A 25,598-nucleotide genomic window follows, 5' to 3' on the forward strand; every position below is an offset into this window, starting at 1 on the left:
ACAGCAACTGGATCTGGAGATGAGCTGTGCCCTCCACAACTAAGATTGAAAGGACAACAACTTGACTTGGAAAAACACACTGTTCCCCAATAAAGTCCTGTTCCCCTTCCCCAATAAAATCTTTTTAAAAAAAAAAGAAAAAGAAAAAAAAAGAAAAGGATCACCATTGGTGGGCAAATGGAAGTTCAAACAGAAATAGATCATGTAGGAGTGTATTGCAACAATCCACGTGATCATGTAGCAGTGGAGATGGTGAAAAATGGTTGGATTCTATCTTAAAAGTAAAGTCACAGGTTTTGCTAATGGATAAGAGATAAGAGGGAGAAAGGAAACAGGCCTAACACTAGATTTTTGGCCTGAGTTCCTGGAAGCTTACAGTTGTCATTTATTAAGATGGGGAAGATTATGGCAGAGGAGTGGGTCAGTGTGTGGGTGGTAATGAGGTTAATCAGGAACTGGGTTTAGAACTTAAGAAATGCATATTAATGTCCAAGTAAAAAATGTTGAGTAGGTAATTGGATATGTTCAAGGGCAATTAGGGAGAGAGGACCCGGCTATTTATCTTTTTTTAAATAATTTTGGGGGTCATCAGTTTGTAGATGGCTTTTAAGCCTTCAGACTGGAGAAGACCACGTAGGGAGTGGTAAAGTACTGTGTGTGGCTTTTTCCCCAGACCAAGCAATTCTTGGACACCAGCTGGATGTCTTACAATTCAACTCAATTCTGACTGTCTCCCTGGAGACAGCATCAGTCTTGTACAAGACTCTCCCCACCTCTTCTCACCCACTTCAGGTGCCAACCACAAGTCCAGATTCTCACCTGTGTTTCTGACCCCCCAGCTATATAAATTGGAGATTCCAACCACCACGTCCTTAGGTTTGATTAATTTGCTAGAACATCTCACAGAACTCAGAGAAACACTTACTAGATGACTGGTTTGTTATAGAAGGATATAACTCAGGAATAGCCAGATGGAAGAGAGCTATAGGGCCAAGTATGTGGAACGGGTGTGGAGCTTCCACGCCCTCTCCCAGCATAGCACTCTCCTCCTTCTCCATATGTTCATCAGCCTGAACACGCTTTGCACCCCCTCCTGTTGGGTTTTTATGGAGGCTTCATTATGGAGGCATGATCGATTGAACACTGTCCATCAATTGATTCAACCTCCAGCACTTCTCTTTCTGGAGGTCAGGGGATGGGACTCAAAGTTCCAATCCTCCAGTCACATGGTTGGTTCTCCTTGTCACCAGCCCCCATCCTTAGGTGCTTTCCAAAAGTTACTCCATTAACATCACAAAAGACTCTTTCATCACAGGCACCTCTTAGGAAATTCTAAAATTCCAAGGATTTGAGAAGCTCTTTTCCAGAAGTGGAGATGAAGACCATGTATATATATTTCTTATTATAAACCATAGTATCACAGAAGAGCAAGGAAGTCCAAGGAATAAGATCTAGAACATTCTATATTTGAGGAACCAGCAAAAGAGAATGAGGAACCAGCAAAAGAGAATGAGAAAGATGAAAACCAGGAAAGTGGGGTTTTCTGGGAGCCATGTATTTCAAGGAAGGTGCTAATTATCTATTGCTGCATAATAAAGTATCTCAAAACTTAGCAGCTCAAAACATTTATTATCTCACAGTGGATCAGGAATGCAGGAACAGCTTATTAGGTGGGTCTCTTAGAAGGCTACAGTGTGAGTTGCCTGCGCCTGTAGCCCATCCAGTGGCTTCCTAGCTCACTCACATGGTTGTTTGCAGGACTCATTTCCTCACTGGGCTTTGCCCAGAGGCCTCCCTTGGTTCCTTGCCACATGGATCTCTCCACAGAGCGTCTCCCTCAGAGCAAGCAGTCAAGATCAGCGCAAGTAAGCAGGAGGGCAAGGAAAAGGGCACGCAAGAAGGACATCCCCATCCTTTAGAATCTCATCCGAGAAGTGACACCCATCACTTTTCCCATATTCTGCTCTTCAGAAGGAGGTCACCAGGCCCAGCCCACAGTGAGGAACAGGCCATGACACAGGCATGTGACTGCCAGGACGTGGGATCGTCGGCCGTGGGTCTTAGAAGCCTGCCAGCCCGTCCTCACACGCTGCTGCCACCAAAGGCTTAGCTTGCTGAGGACATTCACGTTTCCCGTGCACCCTCATGCCTGTAACATGTCTTTGTCAGAGGGTTGGCCAAGGGAACAAACTTAGCCTGAAACTGTCAAACAGTAACTTGCTACTCAGGTTCCTGGTGTCATTGATGATTTGCTTTCATGAAATAAGTTAACATTAGTAAAAAGTTAAAATCATGTTATATTTTTAGGACCTAAATGAAACCAGGAATGCTACTTAAGAAAACCAGAATACATGCAATGTGTAATTTAATGGGAACTCAAGAAATAGTCTAATAGCAACCTATATTTTGAGATAATTCAAGCTTCCCCGTCATTCCCAACACATATACCATTTTATGGCCCAGATCGACGTAATGATATATCAACATCTGTGCAATTGAAGTATAGCTAAATTTGATAGCTACTGGAAGATAATCTTTCCTTACGAAAAGGTTTTAACAGGTTGGAATAAAGATCAGATCATGAATTTTTATTTATTTGTTTATTTATCTGGCACAGTTTAAATGTTGAGGCAATTTCTTATTTAGACGAGAACTAAGGAATCTCATCCTAGATTCATAACATGTTAGATATTAGAAACAACGTGTCCAACCTTATCTTTTTATAGGTGAGGAAATGGCTACCCGATGATGCGGCCAGGCTCGCTGGTGGCAGAGCCAGTGCCGGTTTCCAGGCTTCCTGATTGCGTTCGGTGCCCGGTACCATGTCACATTGCTAGTAATAAACCACAGCGGAACCACTTAGAGATCTTTAAAAATCCCGATGCCTGTCCCATCCCCAGACATTCTGATTTAATTGGTAAGGGTAGAACTTGAGTATTGGGATTTTTTAAAAGCTCTAAATTTGGGAACCTGCTCCATAAGGAATTAGTGTGCTTAAGGACTTGGAACCAGAGTGAAATCAATAGTACAGCCTTCCATCCATTCTGCTTCCTTAATCATATTTTTGGCTAGGTTTTTCTGGGCAGTAAAAAAATCTTTACATTGAGAAATAGCCAAGAGTTCTGCTGAACAAAGGCTTTCTTAATTAAGCTATCCTTTCACTCATAGTGTGTGTTTTGTAAATGAGATAGCCTGCAACAAAATTCTTCTTAATCATGAAATAGGAGAACACTTCCTTGACACTGATCATGAAAGGAGAGTCTTTCCGCCATCTGTGTTATGCATGCTCTGCTGTTGTTTTAACTAGATAAAATTCTAATTACTGTTAAACAGATTGTTTATGAGGTTGTTTTTAATATTTTAGAGCAAGTGTATAAAATACGAAGAGGCAAAGAAATTGTTCTAAGTTTTTTTTAAAAAAGGCTTATCCTTTGAAAGTAAATTAATCCGGATTTGATACACTGGGTTGTTTAGTAATGCATTTCTGTGTATGTCCTTGGTACTACATGTGGCAAAGAATGTGAAATTGGCAGTTTGATTATAACCATTCGGTGGGGCTGTCATGCACTTTTTGGCAGATTGTTGACCAAACATTGTAACTGGAAAAGACTAATTCATTTTGATTTAAAATATCCATTCTTTTAAACAAGATCTTTTCTTCATAATGACAAACGTGAGAAGTGTGAAGTAGAAGAGTTAAGATTAGGAGATTGTGGTCAAATTGAAGCATTTAAGAATTTTAGATCTTTTATTGAAGTAGTGGCAGGATGGTGGCCAGAGGCTGTACTCGTCTATTCAGATTGCTGGAGTAGAAGTTAAAGGCGGTGTATTAGTTTTCTGTTGCTACGGTAGCAAATCACGACAGATTTAGTGAATTTCTTAAACAACAGAAATTTATTATCTTAAAGCTCTGTAGATCAGTAGGATAACTCGGGGGTCCCACAGGGCTGAAATAAAAGTTTCTGCATGGTGGTGTTCCTTTCTGGAGGCTGTAGGGCAGGATTCTTTTCCTCCCAGTTGTAGGGCTTCAATCCCAGTTGTCTTGCTGGCTGTCGGATGAGGGCCCTTCCCAGCTCGTAGCCTCCACCCTCATTCCTTCCCTGTGGCCTACCTGCATCCATTTCAAAGCCAGCAGCAACAGGGCAAGTCCTTTCTAACACTTCCAATATCTCCTCCTCCTCCTTCCATTTCATCTCTCTGCCCCACCTTCTGTTTTCCTCTTCCACTTTAATAGACTCAGGTGCTTAGACTGTGCACCACTTGCATAATCTAGGATAATCTCCACATCTCGAGGTCCTTAACCTTAATTATAACTGAAAGTACCTTTTGTTATGCAAGGAAAACTAAACTGGGGAGGGAGGGCAAGGATATCTTTGGAGAGCCATTATTCTGCCTGTCAAAGGAGGCTTGGTTCCTGGAGTCAGGGAAGCCAGATTCAGTATTGTATTCATTTATCCAACAAATAATTCTTGAGCACTCAGTGCTAGGCATTGCAATAGGCTCTGGGCTGGGGTCATTGTGAAGAAAACAAGGCACGGTCCCTGCCCTTCTGTATCTAGCAGTATACTTATGAAAACAAGCAAAACATATAGCAGTGCTTTATAAAGGATTCTTCGTGTCTTCTATATTTACATAAATTCTTTGAAAGCAGGTACTTAGTGTCCTTTGTTTCGGCCCTTTCCTCACCCCACCACCACTACAGTGTTTTACATGCTAGATGCTGCACAGATATTGTTAACAAAGGCTTACTTTGTTCTTCCTTTGTGTGGTTAGGAACTTGACTTAGCTCTCTTTTCTATGTTCTACTCCAAAAACAGTGAGGAATTTTGAGTGCAAGTACTCCAGACTCAGATGACAATTTCAGATTTATCAGACACCTGCTGAAGAATTTTTTTAAAGGCTATAAAAATTATCATGTCCTCCATTTTATTTTTCTTAGTGAAAACCTTAAAGTGCTAAAGGCAGCTTTATAAATGCTGTCATCATAGAAATTGGCAAACTTTTGCTATTTTCCCCATGCATTCAATAGCCAGAAAGTACTTGCCCAATTCAAAAATAATCAGCAGTTGTTTTAAACCAGTGTTCACCAATAGATAATGAAGAATTGCCAACCCAGACATACATTAAAACGAACTTCTCACCATGCTTTTTCTGTGAAAGGATAGACTTTTAAAATAATGAAAAGATTTACTAACTGTTGTTTACTGCTATTGAGCTTCTGTCTTCCTCATACAGAATTCCCTAATGTGCTCCCACTGTGTGCTGAGTGCCAGTTTGCTCTTATGGAAAAACCACAGGATTCTTAATCAGTTGTTCAAAGATTTTCTAAAGATACTGTGTTTCCCCAAAAATAAGACCTACTTGGACAATCAGCTCTAAAGCGTCTTTTGGAGCAAAAATTAATATAAGACTCTAGGTCTCATTTTCGGGGAAACAAGGTAATTATTCTGAATTTTTTCAGTGATGGTCAAGGTTACAATTCTGTATTACGAGTTTCCCAAAGCAGCATTGGGGAACTTTAGTAATGATGAATTAGAGTAAGCATAGGTATGTGAAATTTATAGATAACCTACGCAGGTATTAATTTCAAACTTGGCCATTACAGAACTTTTTATAAGAACTTTTAGTGAGTGGCTAAATATACTTATAACACAGGTTTTGGCTACAAAGTGTAAATGTCACATGGGGTCTTGGAGTACCTTGATTTCAATATATACCAAATTCTCCATCCAAAATTCTTTCATGATTCTTTGGCAATTTCTCATTTTTTTAATGGATAATTTCTTATCAATAAGACTCTATGTCTTCAAACAATTTCTGAAAAATAACTTGGAATAGTGAGTGGAAAATTCATTTGACTTGCTTGTGTAGAGATGGCTATTGTCATATTTAGTTTGGATGATACTAACTTGAGTGAAGGAAAGTAATAGCTACTTTTATTTTACAAAGGTGGCTTAATGTTCTGTAATCTTTAATCTGCTGCTAGATAATGTTGATTTCTGTGAACTTTTTTTGCTGTCTCATTGTCTAGGAAAGTGTAGCATTCTGTTGGATTTACTTCACATGTAAAACTTCTTACTAACTGGAAACTTTTGAAGAAAGTTGGAAGTTTATCAGTGAATGGTGCAATAATAGAAATGACTGAGGTTCTCTTGATTCTTTTAAAAAGAGGGAAAAACCCTCCATGGTTATGGACAAAAAGGAGTGACTTAAATACATACATACAAAGCCATAGAGAGAGAGATGAAATGTACTGACTTACTGAAAGCTTTTGATAGGTGTATTCCATCTTCAGAAATCAGATTTGAATGATTAAAGCAGCCTTTGTTTAGTAAACGTAACATCTACTGAGAAGATGACATGGAGGAAAAAGCGTGTTTTAGTGGGTGTCAAAACTAAAATGGCCTTAGCGAACTATTAGAGCGACTACTCACAAATGGCTTCAGTTAGAAAAGGTAAGTTTCCAGATGTAAGTCATATATTTTTCCAAATGTGTCTCTGGGGAAAATAAACTGAAATTCTTGAAGCAGACCGTTTCACTTCTAATCGAATGTAATATTAGGAAAACAAAAGGCCTACGGCAAAAACTATTTCTCACAGTTGTTGTTTGTTTTTCATTTGAAATTAGTGCAATTGTAGATTGGTGTGTATGTATGTGAGTGTGTGTGTGTGTGTGTGTGTGTGTGTGTGTGTTTATATCTCTGATTCTTTAAAATAAAGAATGGCATTGTGAAATTGTTGCTAAATTTACTAGCACACTGAGAACAACTGTATCCTTAAAAACAAGTTAATCATTGAGTTTCACTTAAATACAAATATTTGGCTGAATATAATTTTATAAAATAACACCTAAGATAAACTTAGGAATTGAATGGATTAAATAATGTGATAAAGGTGTTCAGGACAGGTATCACCTTTGTACTTATGTTTTTAAATTTAATTCTATAGTATATTGATTTGAATGTTTTGTGCCATCTGCACAATAGCATATAACAGAAGCTTACAGTACTGCTGTGTTAACCGAGGTAAGATAACTCTTGCAAAAGGGTAGAATTCATTCTGAAGTATTGTTCATCTGATTTATATCCTTGCTTCATCTTGTCCTAATCATTCAAATAAAACAGCTGTTTTTTCCCCTGATAATAAAGGTGGAAACAAATGATTATGTTTTACTTTTTTTATTTTCAAAATGCTTTCTATGCATTTGAAGTAGAATGAATCACAAAACGTTTTTTTCAGACTTCACTGGAATTCTCTGACTGTACATCAGTATTCTAAAAAAAAAGACAACTTTCATGGAAGTTCTTTTCTGATGCCGTTCAGTCAGATGTCAGGAGTTACTCTTCGGTTAGGCGGGGTTGTGATCGTTAGCAGATGAGATCACTTTAGGTGATGCAGTGGCTAGAGGAACAAATACTTTGTAGACTATTGATCCCCCAGTGATTCTACACGTCTAGACTGAGCTGAGAAATTGGTCACTTGTTCTATCTTAAAAGTAGCCAGAAAAACAAGAGGATTTTTACACACCATCAAATCCAAACTAAATATCCTGGAAAAACGTTGATGATTTAAAGGTTACTTGTTTAAGTATCAGAAGTTTATTTTTTTTAAATGAACATGCAGTAAAATTGACTTTTTCTGTGCATATTTGATGAATGTTAACATGTCTGTAGATTCATGTAACCCCCATCACAGTTCGTATCCAAATAGTTCAATTAATTCATAAAACTCCTTCGTTCTGTCCTTCTGTAGTTGTACCTTCCCCACTCCACCAGTAACTCCTGGCAACCACCATATCATTTTAGTTTTGTCTTTTCAAAAATGACCATTAAATGGAATCATACAGTATGTAGCCATCTGAGACTGTTACACATGCATTTACTCAGCATAATGCCTTAAGATTCATCTAAGTTGTTTTGTGTATACTTCACTTCTTTTTATTTGAGTGGTGTTCAATTGTATGGCTGTACTACAGTTTATCCATTTATTTATAGAAGGACTTTGAGTTGTTTCGAGTTTTTAGCTATTTTGAATAGAAAAACTAAAAACATTTGTGTGCAGGCTTTTGTCTTACAGGCTTTTGTGTGAGTTCATTTCTCTTGGGTAAATACATAGTAGTGGGATTGCTTATTCATGTGGTAATTGTATAATTTAACTTTATGAGAAGTTGCCAAACTGTTTTCTAAGTGGCTGTACTACTTTGCATTTCCATGTACAAGGTCTGATAGTTGTGGTTGTTCTGCCTACTTGTCAGCACTTGGTATGCTCAGTTTTAATTTTAGCCATTCTAATAGGTTTGCATGATATCTGATAGTGGTTTTAGTTTGCATTTTCCTAATTGCTAATGAAGTTGAATATCTTGTCATGTGCTTTTTGCCATACACATACCCTCTTTGGTGAAGGGCCTGTTCAAGTCTTTTGTCCATTTTTTAAAATAATAGAAACTTTTATTTTGGCATAATTGTAGATGTATAGAAAAGTTGCAGAGATAATACAGAGTTCCCATATATCTCTCACTCAGCTTCCCATAATGATAACATCTTACAAAACCCAAACCAAGTGCATTTATCGAAACCAAGAAACCAACATTGGTACCTTACATTAACCAAACTCCAAATTCGAAACTCAGGTTTTGCCAGATTTTCCACTAGTCTTCCTTTTCTGTTCCAGGGTCCAAGCCAGGATTCCACGTTGCATTGGTGAGGTCTCCGTAGTCTCCCGGGCTCTGTGGCAGTTTCTTGGTCTTTCCTTGTCTCTTATGACCTTGGTAGTTTTGAGTATTAATGCTAGTCAGGTATGTTGTAGAATGTCCCTCGATTTGTGTCTGACTGATATTTTTAGGATTAGACTGAGGTTAAGAGTTTTAGGAAAGAACGTCAGTGTATTGAAGGTGAACGTGAAGTACCCATCGCGTCGTGTATCAGGGAATACAGAACGTCACCTGGTTAAGGTATGTTTGCAGGTTTCCCCACTGTAAAGTTATGATTTCTGTTATTCTAAACTCTGTTCTTTGGAAATAACTCACTAATTCCAGCCTAACCTCAAGGGGGTGGGGTGATTATGCTTCATTTTATGGTGGGGGTGTATCAACTTGTGTATATCTATCTATATATTATTAGGAATTCTTCCGCAAGGAAGTTTGTCCCTTCTCTTTCATTCTTCACCCATTCTTTCATTCAGTCATTTATATCAATGTGTATACTTATTTTATCTGTTGGTTTATAATCCAATACTATGCTATTTATTTTTGTTCCTAAAATTATACCATTGTTGACCCTGTGTCCCTTTGACATGCCCCATTCTTTTCTGAGTTCTGGCACAATGAGATGCTCCGGGCTCAATTTTGTATTTTCTCCTCCCTACTCTTAGAATTGCTCATTTCTCTAAGGACATCTGGTTTCTTGTTTTGGGTAATTGTGTTTAGAGACCATTGTCTTCTTGCTATTGGGATGTCACTGTTTCTGCACCTTCTCAGAGGACAGAGCGAGGAATTATATATATGAATGCTAATCCATGTACCTATCCATATGTATCATTGTTTCAGTATTTGTATTACATATTAAGCAGTATGTATGTTAAGTTCATATCGATTTCTGTGACTCTAAGGCAGTCCCACAGTGTTCATTCTAGTCTTCTCCCCTTTACTTATCTGCAACTTCTCTCTGACAGTGAGAAACCTGGCTTCAATCATCCATTTACTTATTTGTTCCACCCCAGTATATATGTAAAGCAAGTTCAGCATTATCAACCAGTACCGCAATGAGAAATAAACTTACAATTAAAGTACAGTGTTTGTGGACAGGTCCTTTTAAGTTTCCATGCAAAGCACTGTTTTCCAAAGTTCCTTAGGTCCCCCCCCAATCCTTTCTAGGGGTTATGCTTTTCATTTGCAATACAGTCAGATTCATTTGTCACAGACTACACTCTACCTTGAAATTCCGCGAGCACCTTAGTTGATTTTTTGAATTTGTATAGATTAAAGTTCACTCTGTGTGATGAATAATTCTGTACGGATTTTGACAAATGCACAGGGTCATTGTCCACTACCCCTGTTCCGTACAATTTCCTCACTCTAAAAATACTCCTGTTAAAGATTCTGGACCCGATTACAGTGTGGGTATTGGAGAGGGGTGGGTTTCCCATACCAACAAGCAATTCTCAGACATAAGCTGGGTGTCCTACAGTTCAACTCATTTTGGCACTATCTATCCAGAGATGACATCAGATTCCTCAGGTTAAGGGCTCAGTCCCGTCAGACTGCTCTCCCCTCGCCCTCCTGCTTCGGGTGCCAACCCCAAGTCCAGGTTCTCACCTGGGCCTCTGACCCAGCTACAGAGTGGAGATTCCAGTGCCTGCCCCTGCTTGGGTTTGATTAATTTGCTAGAGCAGCTCACAGAACTCAGACATTTTACTTATTAGATTACTGGTTTATAGAAAGATATAACCCAAGAACAGCCAGATGGAAAAGATCCCTAGAGCAAGGGATAGGGGAAAAGGATGTGGAGCTTCCATGCCCTCTCCAAGCCTGCCACTCTCCCCAAATTTTTACGTGTTTACCAACCTGGGAGCTCTTGGAATCCCCTCTTACTGGGTTGCACTGTAGGCACGAATGATTAAGTCATTGACCGTTGGTGATTGACTCAACCTCCAGCCTCTCTCCCCTCCCTGGAAGTGAGGGGTGTGGAACTGAAAGTGCCAACCCTGTAATCACATGGTTGATTGTCCTGGCAACCAGCCCCCATCCTTAGGTGCTTTCCAAAAGTCACTGTATTAAACCCAGTGTTGTGGAAAGGGGCTTGTTATGAATAATAAGACACCTGTTCCCCTTTGTGGCTCTGAATTGTGTACAGGAACTGAGGGCAAGAGACCAAAGATTACAACAAAGAATGCACTCCTTGCTCTTATCAGTCAGGAGATGCCAGGGGTTTGGGGAGCTGGGGCCAGGAACCACGGGTGAACACCAAACACACGTGAGAAATGTGTTTCGGTCGTTTGAACGGCCAAATGCGTGTATTTCTTGTGAATCACAATATTGCGCCTGTGCACCTGCTCTGCAGTCAGCTGTTCCCCGCTCCTCCGACCCCTGACAGCCGCTCGTCTCTTCCTATGGTTGTGCCTGGTCCTGTGTGCCATATGAATGCAGTCATATAATATGTAACTTTTTGGATCTGACTTCTTTCAAGACTTAGCAAAATGCATTTGAGCTTTATCCACGTGGCCACATGGACTGAATTAAGTAGTTCATTCCCGCAGAGCATTCTGTGCTGTGGGTGTACTGCAGTGGTTTATCTACTCACCTTGCTGAACTAACTCCCTAGGCCCAGTATGGAGCCACTTCTATGCCCAGGGGCCATGTCAGCAAACCAGACCTTATGTATCATGTCCCTCTAAATGGTCCACTTACCAGAAACACACTTGTCTCGTCAGCCAGTCCCCGAGTGCCACGCCCACAACTCCGGACCTCACCCCAAACTCAGTTGACTGTGCGGCCCCAGCCAATCAGTTATTTTCTCTTTTTCTCTTCCTTGTTCTTCATTCTTCATTTTATAAAAAAAAAAAAATTCCTGCTTTCTACCCTATTTTGCAGATCCCCAAGTGGAAACTGTCCACTTCTTGAAGTGTTAAGTAAAGTTTTTATCAGCTAAATTGTTTTCTGTAATCACTTTTTTAACAACCTGTTGAAGGACAGCTTGGTTTCTTCCAGTCTTTGGTGATTATAAATAAAGCTTCTGTTAAACAATTGTGGACAGATTTTTTGTGTGAATATAAGTTTTCAATTCACTTGAGTATCTAGGAGTTCTATTGCTGGATTGTAGAATACGTGTAAGTTTAACTTTATAAGAAACTGCCACTCTTTTTCAAAGTGGCTGTGCCAGTTTTCATTCCCACCAGCAATGAATTAAGAGTTCCATTGTCCTACGTCTTTGGCAGCACAAGTTTTTTGGATTTTAGCCTTTCTGATCAGTGTGCTTTTGCTCATCTACAAATTGTTTTCTTATTGTTGAGTTTTGAGAGTTCCTTATAGGTATATTTTGGTACAAATCTTTTGTTGGCCATGTAATATGCAAATATTATCTCCCTGTTTGTAGCTTGTCTTTACATTATCTTAGCTATCTTCCCAGAGCAAGAGTTTTTAATTTTGATAAAGTCCAATTTATCATTTTTTGCTTAATGGGTTATATTTTGGTGTCATACTTAAGAACTCTTTGCCTAACCGTTAGGACAAAGATTTTGTCCCCTCTTTTTGGTAAAGTTTTGTTTCACATTTAGGTTTATGATCCATTTTGAGTTAATTTTTATATAAAGCGAGAGGTTTAGGTCAAAGTTCATTTTTTTCTTTGCATTGGATGCTCAGTGGTTCCAACACCGTTTGTCGGAAAGACTATCCTTTTCTCATTGTATTATCTTTGCACCTTTGTCAAAAACCAGTTGGCCGTGTTGTGTAGAGCGTTTGTGGACAAGCTGTTCTGTCCCATTGATCTGTGCGTCTGTCCCTTCGCCAGTATCCCACTGTCGTGATAACTACGAGTATTGCTTAAAGTCTTAACACTGAATAGGGTTATTCCCTATTCAGTTATTCCCTATTCAACTTTCTCCTTTTTTTAAAATTTGTTTTTCATAGTTTGGGCTACTTTAGTTCTTCTGCCTTTCCATATTAATTTTAGAATCAGCTTGACTATAACTGCAAAGGATCCTGGGATTTTGATTGGATCTAAAGACCAGTTTGAGAGACAATTGACATCTTTACTATTTTGGGTTTTGCAGTCTGTGAACACAGTATGTCTTTCTATGTACTTAGGTCTTCTTTGACTTATTTCGTCAACATTTTGTAGCTTTTAGCCTATAGTAGATCCTATACATATTCTATCAGATTTAACACTTTCTTGTGTTAGAGAATCCCTTTCCCTCTCCTAGAGCCAGCACTAGACAGCTTCTCCTGAAGCTTTCTCTGGCTGATACCTACTTCTGGGTTTGGGGCTGCGTGAAGTTCAGGCTGGAGGATACCAGTGGGAAACAAAATGCTCTTTCAGTGGTACTTCAAATTCTGGTCTTCTTGCCCAATCTGCTTGCTACTGTTTACGTCTTAGTCCTCAAGTAGCTATTTCGTGTATTCTCTCCAGATCTTGCAGCTGCATTCACTCAGAGAGACAGGTTGGAGTGTGATTACCCCATTTTATCCAGTACTGGATCCTGACTTAAAGGCTTTTAATTTTGTTTCTCCAGGAATTTGACAGGAAACTGAAGTTTTGATCAAATATATTTTGAGTTTGAAACCAGACATGTACTAGAGTTTAGATTCTTTCATTTGACTAAGGTAAGATTGTTTAATAAAATGTAATCATACCCTTTACAGTTTCAAACTTATATTTTAATGTGTGCTTTATTAACACATGTTAACTTTTCAGTCTACCTGAGATTCTGACCTCAGAAAATACTTTCACGGTTCCTTTATGATATGATAGCTAATGTTCCGTATAACAACTTCCAGGTATGAGGAGAACATGTGATTATGTTTACCAAAGGTGTTGTATTTTGATAATCAGATGTGTTTGCCTAGTATGGGAGTTGGCAAGCTATGGCCTACAGGCCAGTCACCTGTATTGGTAAATAAAGGCTTATTGGAACATAGGCCACCCGTTCATTACATGTTGGCTATGGCTGCCTTAACAAACATGTGGCAATTTATTAAACAACCAGTGGCAGTTTATTAGTTGTAACAGTGTCTCGATGGCCTGCAAGCCTAAAATCTGGCCCTTTAAGAAAATTTTGCTGACCCTTAGCCTAGAAGATTAAATCAGGGTGTCTTATTATGCTGTGTAATTATACTGTGTGAAGTCATAGCTAACCAATTTTAGTTGTCAGTAAGTGTTGTCGTGTATGAAACTTATTAGAGATTTGAATATGCATATGAGTATGTGTGCTCCAACCTCAGGCCTAATTTCTTGAAGTGAAGCGTCTGTATTATTTCTTAGGAAGAGGTATTAATTTTCTGAACTAATTGATTTCTAAAATAAAACAATCTAATGAGTAGCTAAATGTCATATGTTTATTTCTAAGTAGGGGGTCTTTATTTGGCCTAAATTTTCAAAAATAAAAGTTTATATAATAAAGATGAAGTTTGTTCTGCTCTAAAAAATATTCACACTAATGTATTTAATTATATTTTGTCTTTCTTGGTAAATTTAAACAGAAAGGTAACATTTTGAGAAAAATGATTATGTGTTTTTAATATCTATCCTAGTAACAGTGGTTTAGAGTATATGAAGTTTTAAATGAAAACCTTCTGATATTAAACTATATTTAGTGGTTAAAGTTCGAATTATGTTTCTCTCTGAAGTTTATACTGAATCACTTATACCTGAGTGTTTAGAAAGCATAAGCCAGAAGGAGAAATTAAAACTTGAACCGAGAGAATTTATAAAATGTTTGCTAGGCTTCTCAGGAATGTCTTGACTGAAGAAAAAAACATATTTAAGCATGACATATAAATTAGAATTTCCAAGCAATATCAAATAAAAGAATTTCTCTTTTGTTTTGAATTTGTTTTAGAAACCAAAATCTTTAAAAGAATATTTTTTTGCTAGTTTCTAGGTAATTTTAACAAAATAAGTTTCTGAAATCTTCATCTCTTAAGAACTATTTGATTTGAAAAACAGCTTCTTTTATGTCATGCATAATCAGATATATTTGGGTTCTTAATAGATTTCTGTGAGGTATCTTTGCTTGTGTTCTTATAAATGCAACTCCAACCTCAGGCCTAACTTCTTGAAGTGAAGCGTCTGTATTATTTCTTAGAAAGAGGTATTAATTTTCTGAACTAATTGATTTCTAAAATAAAACAATCTAATGAGTAGCTAAATGTCATATGTTTATTTCTAAGTAGGGGGTCTTTATTTGGCCTAAATTTTCTAAAATTTTGTATAAATTTGGCTAAAATTTTGTAAAATTTACTTTTTAAAGGGAGAAATGTGGGAATTTATCTGTGAGAATGTCTGCTTCGTTTTATACATTTTATATTTAATTCAGTATAGATTTAGAATTAGAATGCTTATACATTTGAATTAAGAAGGATAAAATTAAGCTGCAGAAAAAATTGATAGGATTTCATTCTTTTTTATAGCCGAGTAATACTCCATTGCATAAATATACCACAGTTTCTTAACCCAGTCATCTACCAATGGGCATTCGGTTGTTTCTACGCCTTGGCTATTGTGTATAGTGCTGCGATAAACATAGGGGTGCATATGTTTTTTTGAATTAGCATCTTGGATTTCTCTGGATAAATACCTAACAGTGAAATTGCTGGGTCATAAGGGAGTTCCATTTCCAGATTTTGAGATACCTCCAGACCGATTTCCATACTGGCTGCACCAGTGTGCAATCCCAGCAACAGTGAACAAGGGTTCCCTTTTCTCCACAGCCTCACCAGCACTTGTTTGTTGATTTATTGATGATAGCCATTCTGACCAGAGTGAGATGGTATCTCATTGTGGTTTTTATTTGCATTTCTCTAATGATTAGTAAGGTTGAGCATTTTTTCATGTCTGTTGGCTCTGTACACCTGAAGCTGAATAACATTGTATGCTAACTATAATTTAATATATACATAGTCACGGGGTATGGAGTTCAGCATAGGGAATAGAGTCAATGGAATTGTAATAGATATGTACGATTTCGGGGGGGGCAATAGATTGGGGGAGGGGAGTGATCACTTTGTGGGGGGTGAAATGTCTGGCTATTGCATTGTATTGTGCACCTGAACCTAATTAAAAAACTAAAAAGAATTGATAGGAATCTTGATAGCTTAAATGTGTGAATGAGGCCACCTTAGTATTATGTGTGTTTAGCTGTGATCTAAACTGCATTGTGTTTGTAAAGCATCTGTCTGATTCATAGACTGTGACTTATGAATACGAATTCTCTTTTAAATGATGGATAATATAAGAAGATAGTGCTAAAGCTTTTTGCCTCTATCAAAATCGTATCTTAAGATACTTTTTTAAAAATCTTCCCTGATTTATATTTCAATATGGTATTTAAAAGTAAAAGAAAGAGAAACTTACAGAAAAGTTCACACTTTGATATTTTCCTTCCATATAATTTTCCACACAAACTTGTTAGATTATTCTAGGCCAACATAAACTATTTTAAAAATTAAATACTGCGCCATTACCAGTTTGACGATATCATTAAAATTAGATATGTGTGTATAAAAGGGCAGACTTTCTTCTTTAAATTAAATAATGCCACTTGTCTTTTAGAGCATATATGGCTGAATAAGAAAGGACTTAGGTAGACTTGTTTTGGAATCTTTTCTGTTCATATCTTTAATGGTATTCAGACTAAAAAGAATGTCAATATCTTAGTCCATTCAGGCTGCTCTAACAAAATAAGATAACTGGGTAGCTTATAAACAGTGGAAATTTATTTCTCACAGTTCTGGAGGCTGCTGGGAAGTTCAAGATCAAGGTGCTGGCAGATTGGGTGTCTAGTGAGGATCGGCTTTGTGGTTCATAAATGACTGTCTTTTCTCTCTGTCCTCGCGTGGAGGAAGAGGTGCAGAGCTCTCTGGAGCCTCTGCTAAAAGGGCACTAATTCCATTCATGAAGGCAGAGCCCTAATCACCTCCCTGAGGCCCCGCCTTCAATACCATCACATTGGGGGTTAGGATTTCAACATGAATTTTGGGGTGACACAAACATTCACTCCAGCAGTCAACTTTTTAACTTTGTAGACGCTGATCAATGTCATTGTATAGCCTTTAGGGTCAGTAAAGAAACTAGTTTGGAAATGAACCTCCAGGGTTTGTCCTCACAGGAGATAATATATGAACATCTTTCTTTAATTGGACAATATGGAATTTTCTTTTTTAAACAAAAAAAAAACAAAAAAAAAAGCCTTAAGTAATGTAGTTCTTAGAGCTTTTCTTTCTTTTTTATTTTTTAAGATTTTTATTGGGGAAGGGGAACAGGACTTTATTGGGGAACAGTGTGTACTTCCAGGCTTTTTTTTTTTCCAAGTTAAGTTGTCCTTTCAGTCTTAGTTGTGGAGGGCGCAGCTCAGCTCCAGGTCCAGTTGCTGTTGTTAGTTGCAGGGGGCGCTGCCCACCATCCCTTGTGGAGTCGAGGTATCAAACCAGTAACCTTGTGGTTGAGAAGATGTGCGCCAACCATCTGAGCCATCCGGGAGCTCAGCGGCAGCTCAGCTCAAGGTGCCGTGTTCAATCTTAGTTGCAGGGGGTGCTGCCCACCATCCCTTGCGGGACTCGAGGAATTGAACCGGCAACCTTGTGGTTGAGAGCCCGTTGGCCCATGTGGGAATCAAACTGGCAGCCTTCGGCGTTAGGAGCAAGGAGCTCCAACCGCCTGAGCCACTGGGCCGGCCCCGAGCTTTTCTTTATACACATTTTATTTTCTGCCAAATAATTTTTTTTTAGAGGAAAAACAATTTTACTCACAAAATTTGCTATCAAGAAAGATATACACACATTTGAAAGTGAGGGATGAAGGCTGGAGTTTTTTAAAGCTTCCTTTTTAAAAAATAACATTTTATTTTGGAATAATTTTAGACACAAATAAGTTTTAAAGATCGGTTTCCCCAAATGTTAATATCTTAAGTAACCTTTGTGCAGTGATCAGAGCTAAAGAATCAACAGTGACGACTAAGCTACAGACTTGAATAGGATTTCACCAATTTTTCCACTAACGTCCTTTTTCCAGGATCCCACATTATATTTATTCATCGTATTTCCTTTGTCTCCTCCAGTCTCTGACATTTCCTCAGTCTTTCCTTCTTTCATTGCTTTTGCACTTTGGAAGACTATAGGTCAGGTATTTTGTAGAGTGTCATTCAATTTGGTTTTCTCTGATTTTTCTCATAGTTAGATTGAATTTACAGATTTTGGGAACGAAAACCAGAGAGGTGATGTATCCTTCTCAGTACATGATATCAGGTTACATGATGTCCCTAGGTCTCATTACTGTGATGTTATTAACGATCACTTGATTTTGGTGATTTCTACCAGATTTCTCCACTGTAAAGTTACTGTTTTTCCCCTGATTAATAAATATTTGGGGGAAAATACTTTGAGATTACATATTGTTTCTCCTTAAATTTTTGGGCACTCATTTTAGCATTAATTGGTAGGTCTTGTCTGCAGCAATTATTACTCTGATTTTCTAAGGGTGATTTCCACTTCTTTCTTCTTCATTTATTAATTATAATTTGTAAGAAACAGGTGTCCCTCGCCACATTTATTTTATTTAATCATTTTTTATGTCAGTGCACACTCATGTATACTTATTTTATTCTCTAGATTAGAATCAATGCTATTATCATTTATTTTGTTGCTCAAATTGTTCCAGCTTTGGCCACTGGGAACCCTTTGAAATTTGCTTCTGTGTCCTTTCAGCAAGGGGTGTGTGTGTGTGTGTGTGTGTGTGTGTGTGTGTGTGTGTGTGTGTGTGTGTTTAAGCAATTTCTTACTTTCTGGTTCTACAAGATGCTACAGCCTCATCTTGTATGTTCCCTGCCCCAGGCCTGGAATTACCCACTTCTCCAAGGAGCCCAGGTCCATCTTATTGTAAAATAGTATTTAGAAGCCAACTTCTGGGTGCTAGATGTGCTCATTGTTACTGAAATATTACTGCTTCTAGGTCTTTCCGTGGTCAGAGCTAGGAAACGTATGTATGTATGATGTGTATATGTTACATATATACACACACATAAATATATACACACACATACATACATCAATGTTTATTTCTGTATGTATTGTCTATCTGTATATGTATAAAACAAATTAGTTCATACTGATAACTCCATATCCAGTCTAGCACCATAGGGATTATTCTAGCATTCCCCTTTTGCTTATTTGTAACTACATTTACATATTTGCTATACAGCTGTAGTAGTTTTAGAACTGCTAACCCATACCCCTGTGAGAAACAAATTTACCAAACAGAACAGTGTTTGGCATAGTTCTTTTTAATTTTTATTCTCACAGTACCCTGCAAAATGCTCTTTTCCAAAGTCAGTAAAGTCAGTTTTTTTCTTCCATATCTCCTTCACTCTGCTATGTCACTCATTTGTAATACAGTTAGAGGCATTTGTCACAGTTTGCATTCCATCTTTGGTTTCCCTGACACCCTGGTTTATGTGTTTTTATTTCATTTGTATCCTGCAAAGTTCACTTTTTGTGTTGCACAGTAGTATGGGTTTTGATAAATGCAGAGTCATGCATTTACCAACAACAGTTTCATCTCCCCCCAAATTCCCTTACGTTGCCCCTTTTTTGTCAGCCCCTCTTCCCACCCCAAGCCCTGGCAACCACTGATGTGTTTTCCATACCTTTAGTTAGCCCTTTCCAGAATTTCATATAAATGGAATCCTATAATATGTAGCCTCTTAGGACTAGCTTCTTTCACTTGATAAAATGCATTTAATATTCATCCATCTGTTGCATAAATCATTAGTTCTTTTCTATTGCCTAGTAACATTCCATTGTATTACCACATTTGGTTTATGTTTTTACCTGTTGAGGGACATCTGGATTGTTTCCAGCTTTGGGCAATTGTGAATAAGCTACTACAAATATTTACATAAAGTTGCTTTTTGTTTTTGTTTCATTTGGGTGAATACATAGGAGAGGTATTGTGGACCTTATTGTAAGTGTATATTTAACTTTATAAGAAACTGCCAAACCTTTTCTCAAGTGACTGTACAATTTTGCCTCCCAACCACCAGAGAATGCGAGTTCCTGTTGCTGTGTATCCTCGTTAGCACCTTGGTATTGTCAGTTTGTTTTTGTCTTTTAGCTGTTCTGATACGTATCTTCTGGTTTTCATTTGTATTTCCCCAAGGACTAATGGTGTTGAGATGCCATCCATATGTCTGTGAAGGGGCAGCTAGTCCCTTTTATTGCTCTTGATTTTCTCCTTTTCTGATAAACCAGGTGGGTAGAGTCTTTTCCAATATATTTTGATTGAACTAGTTGCCATCATTTTTGAATGTTTGGCTATATTTTATAATGAAAATAGACATTTCCTTGTATGAGTTTTGGTTTTCTGTGCTTTTTGCAATAGAAAGACTATGTCGTTTTTTATAGCTGAATATTTGAATGATAATTTCATTGTTGTCCAAAGCTAGATGGCTTTGTAAGAATTTATTCATAGATTATTACATCTCTGACTGAAAAGACATGCAAGACAAGGTAAAATGTAATAAATTCTGCCAGTGGTAAAGGTTGAATTTGGATTAACAAGTGTTACCTTAGAAAAAGAAATTTTTGGGTCTTTGGCAAGATCTTTTCCCCTTTGACAATCAAATGAACAAAGAAAACCTCATAATTTCCTGGGATGTCTGTCAACATATATAACCTTTTGTATGTTCTTATAACTAATCAGTTAATGTTAGGTGAAAGAGATTAGAAATGAATGTTTTTATATTTAGGCCACTTTACATCAACATTTGAATTGACAGGTTAAAAATACTTTAATGTATTGCTTCATCGGGCTGAATCAATAAAAATGTGTGGAATACTCATCACCTATTGCGTTTTAAAGACTACTGCTAAAAAATAAACACACCTGTAATTCAATGACTAATTGAATTCTCAGTTTGTATTTAGCTTTCATCGGAATAGAATAAAGACATCAAGTTTTAGTGAGTGATTCTTAGCATATTTGAGCTTTGTGTTTACTATTTCTGTTTTGTAAAGACCTACATTTGATCTGCTACAATATGTGCAGGGATGCTGTGTTATTTAAATAGATTTTTCTTTTTACTGTGTAAAGTCCTTTTAAGAACTTAATATATTACATAAAATATATGCTTAAATGGGGAAAATACTATATGCCTTAAAGGACAGCATTCCTGTCACGTCATTTGGGTAACTATGATTGATTCCATTGATACAGATTCTAGTTAACTAGATGCGTTATCCCCTATTTCAGTAGGAGAAAGCCAAAACAGTACTTTACATATTCAGATTCTAACATATTATTAGAAGTCATTATAAATGGAAAAATAACTTTCTTATCTCCTTTAGAATATAACTCTATAAACATCTTATTTGATAGTGTGATTACATCACTGATATTTCTATTGGCTAAACCCAGGTTTGTTGTAGTTATTATGATGACAGTCTTTGAATTTAAGCCACCAAGTTTTAAATTGGAAAGTGCAAACTCTTCTATAATGGCTGCTCTGGTCACTGTACATAACTTACATTGTCCTACTTTCTCAGGCTCTCTTTGTAAATAAGATATGACATTGTTTTCCTAGCCTTGTGAAAGGGATAAAAAGTACTATATATATTTATACTATAAATACATTTTTATTTCCTTCTTCTCTTTCCTGGACAGCAAGGAAAAAAAAGGAAAGTGTGGGTTTTTGTTTGTTAAGGTCTTAATGGCAGCCTACTTCCTTATTTACAGAGGACTCAAGGTAAAATTTGTGACTTTGGTTGAATATTCTTTAGAGCCCGAGACTAATAAAGTGGCAGCTACAAACAGGTGTGCTGGTGTGACAGTTGACCGTATCAATTTTACCTTAGTGTTGAAATCAGCATTTCTGAATTGGAGAGCTGAGGAAGGGTGGAGTTTAACTTCTTTTGAGCAGCTGTTTTTTGGATGACTTCAAGTCAGGGACTTTGTTTTGCATGTTATTTACCTTAAATCCTCACCATTAGCTTACATGGGATGCATGGTCACCTACACTTCACAAATAAAAAGACTTGATCCAAGGTAACACACTGAGTAGTGGCGAAGTCAGGGTTTGAAACTTTGTTTTCTTACCTAAAAGTCCACACTCTTATCTACTATACTACACTGCTTCTCCTAAAATTAGAAGAGTCATGAAAATTATTAGAAAATCTTCTAAACTTTTAAGCCTCTGGGAGGGAAACTAATAATTAGATAAGACTGACATTATCTCTACCTTATGTAGTGTTTTCTTCTCTCATAAGGGGCTTCATTTTTGGAAAAGCTATTTTTATACATGTTCTATGAGGGAACCCCTAACATAGTACTCATTAATGCTAATTATATGACTGAGTCGCCAACTGATATCTCAGGATTCTCTAATGATATTAGTGATAACTAATAGCTTTCTTGAAAATAAAAATCATCTGTTCTCAGAAATAATACACATCTACATTGCTGTTAGCAGTAAAAATATTTAAAAATTTGGCACATTTGCAGAAACTTTTTAATGGCCTAATTAAACTCTTAAAAATAATACTTGGTATAACATTTGCAAAACAAAGTCATATAACTTCAAGTAATGCTTTAAACTGTTTTATCAATAAACTCATTTTATGGTAGATCAATAAATTCCATTTACACAGTGATTAAACCATCTTTATCTGCAATAATGTTATACTGTCAAAATTAACAACTACATGTAGAATTGTCAGTTGTAAGAGTTTTTCTTAATATTTTTGTTATGGTAGTGATCTTATTGTACACTTAATTTATCTATAGGCCAGTCATTAGTTTAGTTTTTATTTCTAGCATATTAAAATTCTCAAATGACTAAATATAGAAAATATTTCAAGTATGATAAAATCATATGGGAAATTGTTTCAGTATATATAAGCAGTCAAACTATAGACTTTTTATTTAAAAAGTACTGAATATTAGTTGACATTTGGTAAGGAAAACGTCCAGAATTCAGTATTTCCTTTTGTCACATTCCAAGGCAAAGTATATTGCAATACTAACTAGGATGATGTAAAAGCATTACCTGAGTCTCTATTTTCTTATTTATTTATTTTGGTGTTGCAGGTAGATCAGTAACGGCAGTAAGTGGTAATGGAAAGCACAGCCTTAGAAATCAGAATTGAATTCTAATGTTTGTGCAGCCAATGCCAATTCTGTGACTTTGGGAAAGTCATTAAACTTCTCTAGATCTTAATTTTTATTTTTTTATCTGTAAATAAAGTAGTTGGACTACGGTTTCTAAGATTATTCCCAGCTCTATGATTCTTATGCCAGAAGTTCTGAACTAAACCTAGCATAAAAAGTATAATCGGTCTACTGTTCTTTTCTGGTTCTTAATGAATAGGGATTTTTGTTTTATTTTTACAATGGGCAGCCCAACAGAACTATGTCGGTGAATTTAAGTGTGTATGGTAGTGTATATACCTGTAGTAATACAGTACATGTAAAAAAGTATGATTTTTGCTATTAGGAATAAAAGACTGTAACATTAGCCAAATAGTTTTAAAGCTTTTTTCCCCCCTATTTTTGTAGGTGGGAGGTTAGGAAGGGTCAGATTATTAGGTCTTCTCTTGGCTTGGTGTGATGCAGAGTTAGCCCTTAGTTCTGGGAATGCCTGCAATATGGTAGGCATTCTCGCATCAACTCTCGTGGTATTCCCTGTTGTTATAGTCAGAATATATGTTCTGTACCAGAGATCAGCATTTGATCATATATGGTCTTAATTCTATGTAATTGGTTTGTTAATGATTATAAGGTTTTGAGAGGTAGTTATGCCTTTTGTTTTTACATGCTAGTACCTAGTAGGTGTTCAATAAACACTTGTTGATTAGATCATCATGTATAAGGAGCAATGTTTTGTGGAGTAGTAAAGGTTTTCAAATTTGGATAGACATTAGATTGGAAGTGTATACAACTTTCTGTAAGGTATATTTAAATGAAAAATTTTTGAACTTTGACTTACATTTTTAATTATTAAAGATTCTTTCTCTCATTTTTAAAACAATATGATGGTGGTGGTGGTGGTGGTGGTGATATTTCCTGACATTTATTAAATACTTTCTGTGTGCCTGGCATTGATCTAGACACTTTACATACATTAACTCATTTACTTCTACCCTGTAAAGTAGTTATTCTTGAAGCCCATAGGTTTACGAGGAAACTGAAATGTAAACAAGTTTAAAAACTGTCTTAAAAGACATAGACTTAATAAGTGATAGAACCAGGATTCAAACTCAAAAAGCACACTTAGAAGCCTACATCCTTATCTACTTTGCTATATAGCTTCCGAATGTTATATATGTGAAGTTTCAGAATTTTTTTGTCAGACTGAAGCCCTAAATTGATCAAAACTCAACCTCCTAACCACACACACACACACACACACAAACACCTATTTCAATTCTTTGTTATTAATATAGTGATCAGACTTTCTTGTGATGGTGGCATTTTCTGTTGCTCAGTTGCTTATCATTAGGTGAGTTGAATAAGAATTAGGTCTTTGACACAAATATCACTTTTGTTCCAATTTGAAACTATTTCATGGCTAATAAACATGATTTAGGCAAAGTTTCAAACACTGCTGTTGTTGGAAGTGTCAAACTAGATAGAATTCTATTTATTAAGATAAATAGATATTGCAAATGAAATATTTTTACAAAGCTCTCATAAACCTCCTGGTCTATATAAATCCTGCCTGTCTCATAAATGTACAAATGCAGAAGATAGGAAAATCTGGGGCAATAATATAGCCAGTCAGTCACTTCTTTTTTAAAAATTTTATATATATTTTTTAGTTTCAGTGTACAAAGCAATGTAATAGTTAGACATTAAACCCCTCATAAAGTGATAACCCACCCCCCAAGCTTCTACCCCTCTGACATCTTATACAGCTGTTAAAATTCTGTTGACTATCTTCCCTATGTTGTACTGCACATCCCATGACTATATATACCTATATATTTCGTTATAGTTGGCATTCAGTATTATTCTACTTCAGCTTCAGGTGTCTAGCGCATTGGACACAGTCTATGAAGTGATCACCCTGATAAGTCCAGTGCCCATCTGGCACCTTACATGATTTTTACAACTTTGTTGATTATATTCCCCATGTTGTATTAATTACCAATTTGTATTTCTTATTACCTTCATCTTTTTCACTCTGCCCCCAACCCCATTCCCATCTATCACCCTGATAGATCTAGTAGGGATGGTGCCAGATAGTCACTTCTTAAATGTAGCGTTGTCCATAGTGTTTATTCCAAAACAGCATAGAAATAATGGAGTCTTCAGAGGAATGCTAAATTGCCAAGCAGGAAAGTTCATACTAATATAAATTCCAACTCCTTAGTGAAAAATCAAAACATGGCTGCATGGAAACATTATGAGGACTTCATGTTCATGTATATTTCTAATCTGTAAATCAGGACTTTTAATACAGATTTCATGTTTTCAGCCAGAGTAAGCCTGCTAGCTAGTATTATCTTGAGTAGATGTCAGTAGAAAAAGAAAAACAATACACCAAAAAAATATTGCCTAATTAAGTCAATAGTGATTAATTGTTTAAATGTAATTTGAGGCAGTGGGACCATGTGTGAACAAGAAATAAATTTGTTTTGCTAAGTCACTAAGAGTGTGGGGAACATTAGGTACTACCCCAGGCCTTGATTATCCTGACCAGACTAATTTGTGTGTTTTACAGTAAGGGTATCCAATTAATCATTGGTGATGACCCCTTTTTATATAAAAGGATACTTTGGAGGGAGAACATCAGTATTGGTCAAGTCCTATAACAACACAAGTCACTAGTCTTAAATATTATATTCTCATTAGTGAGCTGATAACTAGAGTAGGTGTATCGGAGGAAGCTTTTAAAAA

At 36.8% G+C, this 25,598-nt stretch overlaps 1 protein-coding gene across 4 annotated transcripts in view; it reads left to right on the plus strand.

The window, feature by feature from the left end:
- Positions 1-25,598, plus strand: part of GLCE (glucuronic acid epimerase) — a 94,455-nt gene that overhangs the window by 30,786 nt on the left and 38,071 nt on the right. Inside the window, exon 2 of one of the 4 annotated variants that reach the window (XM_081050196.1) lies at positions 13,225-13,315. The exons of the other annotated variants lie outside the window; for them this stretch is intronic. The gene's annotated coding sequence lies outside the window, so the exon portion shown is untranslated. The remainder of the gene's footprint in view (positions 1-13,224; positions 13,316-25,598) is intronic. 4 annotated transcript variants of the gene reach the window in all.

This window comes from Rhinolophus hipposideros (genome assembly GCF_964194185.1).
Source record: "Rhinolophus hipposideros genome assembly, chromosome: 5".
NCBI classification, from domain to species: Eukaryota; Metazoa; Chordata; class Mammalia; order Chiroptera; family Rhinolophidae; genus Rhinolophus; species Rhinolophus hipposideros.